Raw genomic sequence first — 9,854 nt, forward strand, 5'->3', positions numbered from 1 at the left:
AATGAAAGAAAATGAAAATTGAAAATGTCCGTCGATAGCTTAAAACTAGTCGAAATATTTTGAAAAATTTATCAAGTATATAAATTGATAAAATAAACATATGGTTTAAATTTCAAGTATCTACAGTACAGTTTATTTTTGAATTACAACAAAATAAGAAAATCGCTACAGAAGAAATCGAGAGAATATCCAATGTTGTAAAAATTTTATTTCAATTTTTTTTTTTTTTTTTGATTAAGTTAGACAAACTCATAATCAATTTTATACTAAATTTTTAAATCTTAGATACAAAAAGAAAAATTTTATAATATTTCTAACTAAGTATAATTTGCTAATTTTCGTGATTTTACGAATTTTGTCAAAATTCTAAGCTTAAACGCTCATAAAAATTATTGTGGGTTTACGCTCAACTTTTTTTACAAAAATGTATTGCAATTTTTACCTTAATATATGACTAATTTATAATAAACGTGAATTATATATGGTATAGTTCGATTGTTATGCATAAATATTAAATGTATAAATATTTAATATCTTAATATAAAATAGGTAAAGATCATTTTAAATAGGTAAATTTCATTTTAAAACTAATATAATACAAAAATAGTCAAATTATATCAAATAAATAATTAAAAATGTACGTAATGAAATGAATAAATAAAATAGTTAAAAATAGTTAAATTAAAGTAGTTCATTACAATTGTTTCCCTTGATATCGATTTTACATATTAGGAGTGTCAGCCGGATGATTTTATCCTTTTGAGTCCAGAACTTTTTTTTTTTCTGAATTTGAAAAACAAACACAGTGCAATTTTTGTCGAAGATCAGCGCCACTTTAAAAGTTGATCTATTTGCGAACACCGACAAATCAATGTTTATAGCCATTAACAACAGCTAGTTCCTTATTCTTCTCTGACACAATAATACGAATTTCGGAATTATTCATTTTAAATTATAAACACACAAAAAAAATATAAGTCAACAGTAAAACACAATAATGCGATCGCAATATACGTACGAACGGGTTATGGGTATCGAATAGGTACCTAACTGGTGAGTTCAGATAAAACGTATGTGATATACACTGCAGGTCTGCAGACCATTCAGATAAGTTAGTATTTGGAGAAAAACCAAAATAATGTTTTAATATGACATAACATTTTATGTAGTATAATGTCAACCTTTTTTATGTTTGAAATAATTTTTTTAATTTAATCGGCAATGTCGCAAATTGGTTTTGTGCGGAATCTAGTGAATGAAAAGGTAAATGCGGAATCGTGAATTACCGCTATTTATATGTACAGTAGTCGACAAATGGACATTTCTCCTCGATTGTTTTTAGTGTACCTAGTAGGACATCGCCCCCTTCCCCCGGTACCTTCCCCCATACCTATTTTTAAAAGTTTATTATTTTAATTTATTTTATTAATTTTTAATGATTAATAGTTTTTTTCAATTAATGTTGATAAAAAATTGTACGCTCGGACCAAAAACTTGAAATGTAATAGGTACCGACCGGAAAGTCAAATTACATTTTTATGAGAGTTTGAAATTGAAATTGGTACAACATTGGATATTCATTCGATTTCTCATATAGCGATTTCCTTATTTAGTTGTAACTCAAAAAAGAAAACTTGTAGACACTTGAAATTTACAGTATATGTTTATTTCATCAGACATCAATTCATATATACTAGATACAATTTTCAAAATATTTTTAGCTGTTTAAGGAAATTTTTTTTTCTATAAATTTCAATTAAATGTTAAAAATTTAATACAAGGTTCCTGATATTAGTTGATATTGGTTTCAATATTAGTTGAAAAATATTAAAAATACATTTTTACGATTTTGTTTTATAAGTATTTTACTTTCAAATTTGTACTAAATTACATATTGTCATATAACCAAGAATAATAATGATTAAAGTTATTTTGTTGTAATTTAAAAATAATATTCATGGGTACTTGAAACTTTAAGAATATATTAATATATTTTATACACTTAACGACTTTACAAATATGAGTTTTTTTTTTTAAATGAATTGATCCTACTGTAGTACGCTAATGGTAAAATTAATTACTTTTATCACAACTATATCATCAAATTAGTAATTATTAAGTAACATTATAGACTGACAGACCGTCTTCGCTCAGAATTGTTTAACGAACATCGGAACATTGACGTTTGAAGGTTTTTTAAATCTTTAAGTATCAGGGGCGTACCCAGGAATTTTTCAAAGGGAGGGGGTTCCAAATTTTTTAAACGTCTAAAAATATTATACAATCAGTGGTTTACACTTTAGACATTTTAAATTCTGTCAATCCATGGGGGTCCAGACCCGACCCCCCTCCCCTTGCGTACGCCCCTGTTAAGTATAAATACCTATTTCATATTGCGTTCCATGTCACTTAACATTTATAGAATGTTCGTTGATATCCAATTGATTGGCAATACATGTAGGTACTAAGTTAAATATTGCAGATTTTCCTACTTTGATTTTATGTTTATTTAATATTTACATACTTTGCATGCAAGTTATAGAAAAATTTAAAAAAAATATTTTATAAAAAAACGGGTAAGTAGAACAATTTTTTTTCTACAAGAATTTTAAGATCAAATTTTGACTGTAAAATTCAATTAATTTAATATAATTTGCAATATATTTCTTTAATACTATCAATATTTTTCCAATATGTTATTCCTAAAATAATACATTTTACATTTTCTAATAACTTAATAGTTATTTTATGTTTAAAAAAAATATTTTATCTTAAAAACCAAGTTCTATAAAAAATAGTTTCACCAACTAAAGAAATGAATGTAAAATGTCCTTATGTGCCTTAAGTTGGATATTATAGAAAAAGGTAATACTTATAACTTATTTAACAAAATAAGAATTTTTTATTATCTATTTCAGTATTTTAGAAAACATGAATCATACCAAACTTCAGCATCAGAATTATTGTTCTAGCGTTTTAATACTAGTCTAGTAGTCTCACTTCAAGTAATTTTTAAAAAACATTCGGTTTGTATCAAATTAGCATTGGAAGGTAGTTATGTGTTTTATTTTGATAACTAGATTATGGATTGTGGCAACAACAACAAGTAGATTTAATTTAATTTTTAAATTCATAATAAATTATTTTACTATTTTATTATTTATAAATAAACTTACAACTTGGATTTGATTGAAATAAATAACCAGTAACGGCTCGTGAGTAAATATTCTGGTGAGACTTTAATTAATGTCTACAATATTATTAAAATATGTAATAAATTATTTAATTATGACGGAGTACAGTAACAACGGCGCGGCGGTATGGCAATGCCATAATGGCATTTATATATAAATATACTATCATAAACTATGTTTCAATTGCGCCTATTATAAATAATTTATAATAGGTATCGTGACTTATTTTCTTTGCCCCCTCCGGCCGCCAGCGATAACATTACATGTTAAGCCCCATCCACACCAAGAAACATTTATCGACAACACATTTGGTTTTTGACATTATTGTCAACAGTTAATATATTATATTTTATATTATGTAACCGCTTATGATGAGATATTGGAAACATTGTTGACGACAACATTTTTCTTTGGTCAGGACGAGGCTTCCCGATTGAAACTGTCGGGCGGTAGTTCCACTCTTCCACTTAACCGTCGTCCAAACACTCCAAACTACTAAAAATGCTCATCGAAATAGCTATAATAGGCTTTAGATTTTTTGGCCTTCAATAAAAATAAATAAAGAAAATACTTGACGAGCCGCTTCTGGAGATTGAAAGGGGGACGCGTATAATATCCGAAAATAAAACGTCAGAACAGTATTTTAACCGGAAAATATTTTATCCAAAAAATATATTTTGAGAAAATATTTATAAAGAAAAATATTTCTTCCGAACCGTATTTTAGTAGAAAAATATTTCATCCGAAAAATATTTTAGTCAAGCATATACTATCCGAACCGTATTTTACCCGAAAAATATTTTAGTCGAAAATTTATCAATCGAGCATAGATATTAAAGAATGGTTAGGCCATATTTTGTACTTATCATACGGGAACGAACATGGAAATATTTTGAGGTTATAGAGGTCCTTAGATCATAATGATCATATACATGTATATGATCTAAGTAGAGGTCTTACCACAAATAGATATATGTATAATTATTGTATATAATTTATGAGAAGACCTCTGCCGGAATAAGAGGCAATGATAAAAAACAGTCTATCGCTCTTCCCCATTCCGGCACACTTTTCTCTATTTTATTAATGTAGGTATGGCCTATCCCTTCTTTAATTTATATGCATTTTGTACAAAAAAAAATATTTCATCAGAAACGTATTTTAGCCGAAAACGGTATGTAGGTCAATGGGTAGTCAAAAGGCGTCACATTAATAAACCAAAGTTAATGTCGCTTCGGAACCTATATTTTAATTTCCATTTTTAATTTGTTTTTAATTTTTTCAATCCCCAACTTAAAATAATTTGTATTTTATACTAAAACAATACTTTATGTGGTTACCCTAGTTATCCCAATGATGAAATAAAATAAGAAATTTAAAAATATATACATAGGTGTATAATTATAGACAATATAGTTACCTAAATAGCCGTTGGATTTTGATAAATCAATTTTTACCTTAGCAAATTTGTATTACTTTCTAAAGACGTCTATATAGTGGTATACTACCAAAAAGTCCGAGGTAAAAAGTCCGAGGCATAAAAAGTCCGTGATTAAAAATTCCGAGGCATAAAAAGTCAACGGTGAAAAAGTCGAAATATAAAAAGTACGTGGCGAAAAAGTCCGCTACATATAATTAGGTAAAAGGAAAAATACCGTGTGATGCATAATCAAACTTCCAGTTAGTGTAAATATACATTGGAATTAAATTATTTACCTGACAAAATTAATAAACAATCTTGTATGTACCAATAACTAGTTGTTTGGACTTTGAACACTGCTTGACTTTTAGTTGCATGTAGTAATCACTAATCAAGCACTATTTCTTTTATCTCAATGATCATGGTTTGTCAAGTTGTACTCGTACCTATATAGTCTATATTATACCTTGTTCATATAGATTTATTATCTATAAGTGGTGGGTGATTATGTCCACTTTGTACATGTCGTACATGGGTAATTGAACAGTTGTCATTTTTGTCAGTTTATAACAGTAATTACTCACTTTAATATATTATTTCGATTTATTATATATAGGTTATACTAAGTACATAATTATTATCATTGAATTTTTTTTTAATAAATTATTTTAAATATTGTTAGGCATATAATATAATATACCGGACTTTTTAGGCTTAGGACTTATCTACGACGGACTGTTTATGCCTCAGCCTTTTTTTCCTGGGACTTTTTTACCGCGATTCCTATATTGTGTATGTGTATATTAAAATATTTATCTTAAGGGGAAAAACTAACTTAAGCATTATAATATTATGATATTTACTAATTTTACAGACTAGTGTCTTATCACAAAAATGTAAATTTGGCTTTTGAGTCTTTGAATATGTAATACCTATTGTTAGTTTTGTTTATTTATGTTAAAACATTTTTTCTTAAATTCGTGTACTTATAATTGTATTATTAATGTCATGTTTAAAAAGGACACGATGGGTTGATATCTTTGGTCGCATTCACATTCGGAATGGTTGAGAACGTCTGTAATAGAATATTAAGAGTAGTGAGTAGAGGAAAACATACTAAGAAATACCTAATAAGTAATAATGCTGCGAATCATGCATTCAGGAATGAAGATGTTGGTTTTAGTACGTATGTAATTTTGTAAAAATTTGAATTTAAAATGTTTGTATACAATTACTGTGTTCATATATTTTTTAGATTTAGGCACCTAGTATATTATTTTATATTTTAAATTTCAGCTGTATAATTTTTTTAAAATAAATATTTGAAACCTTAATTTTATAATTTATACATTACTTACAGTTTGTATGTTGTATAACTACGTACCTTATATATATAAAATAAAACATATTATATAGATTTTAGGCAATTAAATGAAATTTTTAAGTTTTATGCGGCTTATAAATTCAGATGAATTTACGACTGATATTTATGTCGGTATGTGTATTTTTAAAACTGCATTTAAAACAAAAAACATTAAACATAAGTAATAATTGTTGTTGAACATAAAATTGGAAAACATTAGAACATTTTATCACTCAATCGTGTATTTCTTTAACAGCGTCGTAAATTGCATTATTATATAAAGGAATACAAATGGAAACATTTTGTCAATAAATAATCAAGAGTAATTAGAAAAGTTAATATTTATAAAAATCAACTAATTAAAATTAAGAGTGATGTAAGAGAGTAATTTTCAAGTGTTAAAAGAACATATTAGGTATTATAAAACATAGTATACATAGTGCATAAGTACGCAGATATTACGCTTCCAAGTAAAACAACCAACAAGTAACAAGCCTGATGTGGGTAGGCACATAATATTGAAAAAGCAACGCCTTTTTAAGTAAGTACCATAAAATATATAATTACGATCACCAGAATTATTTTAACCATAGAGTAAGAATATAATAATTTTAACACAGATATAATATATCAACTCATTCACCTGAGAAGAGATACGGTACAAAGGAATTCGATCATGCGATTTACGATCTACGTAAACTTTGACGTAATATAATTGTAGGGTATTTACGTCGGCTAGATGTGTGTTAAAATAACCATTAAATCGTGTCCGTTCAATGATGACTTATGATATCATTTTGACATTAAAATATTATTAGAGACATCATAGGTAACTAATAATCGTTTACTACTGTTCGCCACGCCGATGTAGCCTCGACGGGAATGAACGCTTGCGGTGAAGGACTGTGAATAATTGTGTTTACCTATATTCGTACACTATAATACAGGATTATAGCGTATTTTTATTTCCGTACGCGTGTTTTGAAAATCACTCCGACGGGCATGTGTTTAATAATATAATATTGTGCGAGGGTTATTTTCATCATTGCTGTTGCACGATTTTGGTATCTTACGAATAATGATGATAAGCGTTGATACTATAATGTTGCAGCTGTGCATAGCGGCGGCATGGCGGTGTCGCGGAGGAAATATTAATAATATGGCTCAATGCGCCAATACTGCGCAGACACGCCAGTCGTTAATTCCGCAGCTCGGGCTTATTCTATACTCCTATTTTAATATCTTTATTGCATATTTTGTGTATAATAATATATTATAGTATAAAAACATGTAGGTATAGTATTATAATGCGATGAACTGGAATACACAATATGTTTTTCGATTTTTCCTTATTTATTGATATAAGTTAACTCAAATAGTAATAAAATTAATGTTAACGGTAAAATAATTGAGAAAATAAATCATAGTGATAATTTTAAATTTTTATGTAGTTGTATGTGTAAATTTCTTAATTGTTATTATACTTACGGTCTATTTTTAATTTGTATACGAATACAACGAGTAAGTAATACCTATTGTATAAAAGCACATATTGTATAGATAAAATACATTTAAATTATACATTAGCGCAACAATATAGGGGATTTCTTAGCTATAATTTAATTTTAACAACCCCGACCAGGGGTAAGGGCGCAAGGCCCCAACTAGCTAGTTCCCAAATATATCATTTATTATTTTATCGACTTTAAAATATAGAATAGTTGCTTTGTATTTGCTGTACCACTTAAAATATGTAATATTGCACTGTATGTGTAAAGCTAAGATTAATATTTAGGGCCCTATGTAGGTCCTATTGATATTATTATTTTTAAGCAAGTTATGATCATAATAAAATGTACAGTTTCAAAAAGGTCATAACTCAAAACTTACTTAAAAATAATAATATTAACAAAGGACTACGTAGACCCTAGATAATAATCTCATACCTTTAAATTTTAGAATAGGTTAATTAACTATGATAACAAAACCAACAGCACACTATTGAAATTGTGAATGAAAATTGTCTACGTCGCGCGTCGGACGTGTGTAAGACGGAGACAACACGCGGGTGCGACGTCCTCTTAACTCTGTAGACAGCTAGTAATCTGTTATGTTTAATAATAGAGTGAATTGACCTATTATAATGTTTTATAACTTATAAGTAAGAATATTATCACATGAATTTCATAGATTTTTTTGTAAATTTTGATTTTAAAGCAAATCATGAGAATTTTAAAATTATTATCTCTCGCTTTAAAATTATAGCATAAAAAAAACCTATGTGATTCTCTAGATAATACTTTTACTCCTAAATTGTTCGTAGGTCAATTCACTCTAATATTTTAATATCACAGAGTTAAATGGATCATTCAGAAAGTATAATTTGCTGTTTTGTGTTTGTGAGACGGAGATAACATAGCGAATTGCGAATAATAGCGTTCTCTTAACCATAGCCCATAACTCCTAACTTAGGAACCTTAATCCTATACTATTATACATTTATTTTAATCATATTAAAATAAGTATGTATTTTATTAAACTCAGAATATTAAATAACATATGGCTGATAATTCAACAGTGTATAGATCATGTTATTCTGTCGTAATAAAATAATTAACATTGCATATTTATATGTATTTACTATTTTCTATCTATTTATTTATATTTTCTACTTTTAGTGTCAAAGATCATGACGTATTAATAACTAATGTATAATTTATTTTACTTGATACGTCAACTATGGCATAAAATATATAAAATTATACTTATTATAGTCAAATTACTTATACAGAATCATTTTTTATTTTGCAATTGTTTTATCGCTAAAGGAAGTGAAATATAGGTCCGGTTGATAAAATATGTACACTGTGATTTGTCTTCATTAAAAATATTATAAAAAAACACTACATAATGTGTATACTGACGTTGAAACAATAAAACAAATATATTCATATACCTAATTGAGATCACACCAACAACTACACTATGTATACGTAATTTCATAATTATGCGTAATATATATTATAAATTTATAAAATAATAATAATATACTGTTTCAATTTTTTTTGGTGCCTAAATATATTTAATAGAATATCCTTATAATATATTTATATTGAATGTGTGCATACATTTTAAACTCACTTTGAAAATAAAATTGAATTAGTTTTAACTTTAATTTGTAATCTAAACATTAACATTTACTATTATTTGATGATAAAAATGTCTTGATTTTAATTGTGTGAGTGATGTATTCAGATACTGGTCTATATTGCAATATGCAAAATTGTATTTATAGATTTATGAAACTCAAATAAATGTTTACATATCTAAACAAAAGAAAACGATTTTCGTTATTTTATTATAATCCAAAAAATATTATTCTTAAGGTCTTGGCAGAGATGGCTTAAGGCACGTGCAAGAGGTGAGTGCTCACGGGGTGGATATTTTAAGTGAATAATTAGGGGCGCATTTTAATTTTAGATAGTATGGAATATGTTTAAAGGCTTAAATTAAAACTTGAGTATTGTTACTACAATGATTATAAATTCAATCAATTTCACATACATGATACATCATTTATTTATTCTAATTTAAAATACTTGATACTCGAAAGAAACCATAATAAATCATAATATTATTATCAGACCATATTATGGCCCTTATCTCAGTATATATTACCGACATACATTAACCCGCACACAAGTATATAATAACTCACACAAAGCAAAAGATTATAAACTATTCCCATTAATATATCGAGTACCCGAGTATCCGGTACCTACAACCTTAAGTCCTAAACGTTATAACACCACTGGACTTTTTTTAAGTAAGTTAGTTATTAGTATTAACGTTGTTCCTTAAGAAAAGATTAACAGGT

The sequence above is a fragment of the Myzus persicae genome, unplaced genomic scaffold (assembly GCF_001856785.1).
Source record: "Myzus persicae strain clone G006 unplaced genomic scaffold, MPER_G0061.0, whole genome shotgun sequence".
In the NCBI taxonomy this organism is placed as follows: Eukaryota; Metazoa; Arthropoda; class Insecta; order Hemiptera; family Aphididae; genus Myzus; species Myzus persicae.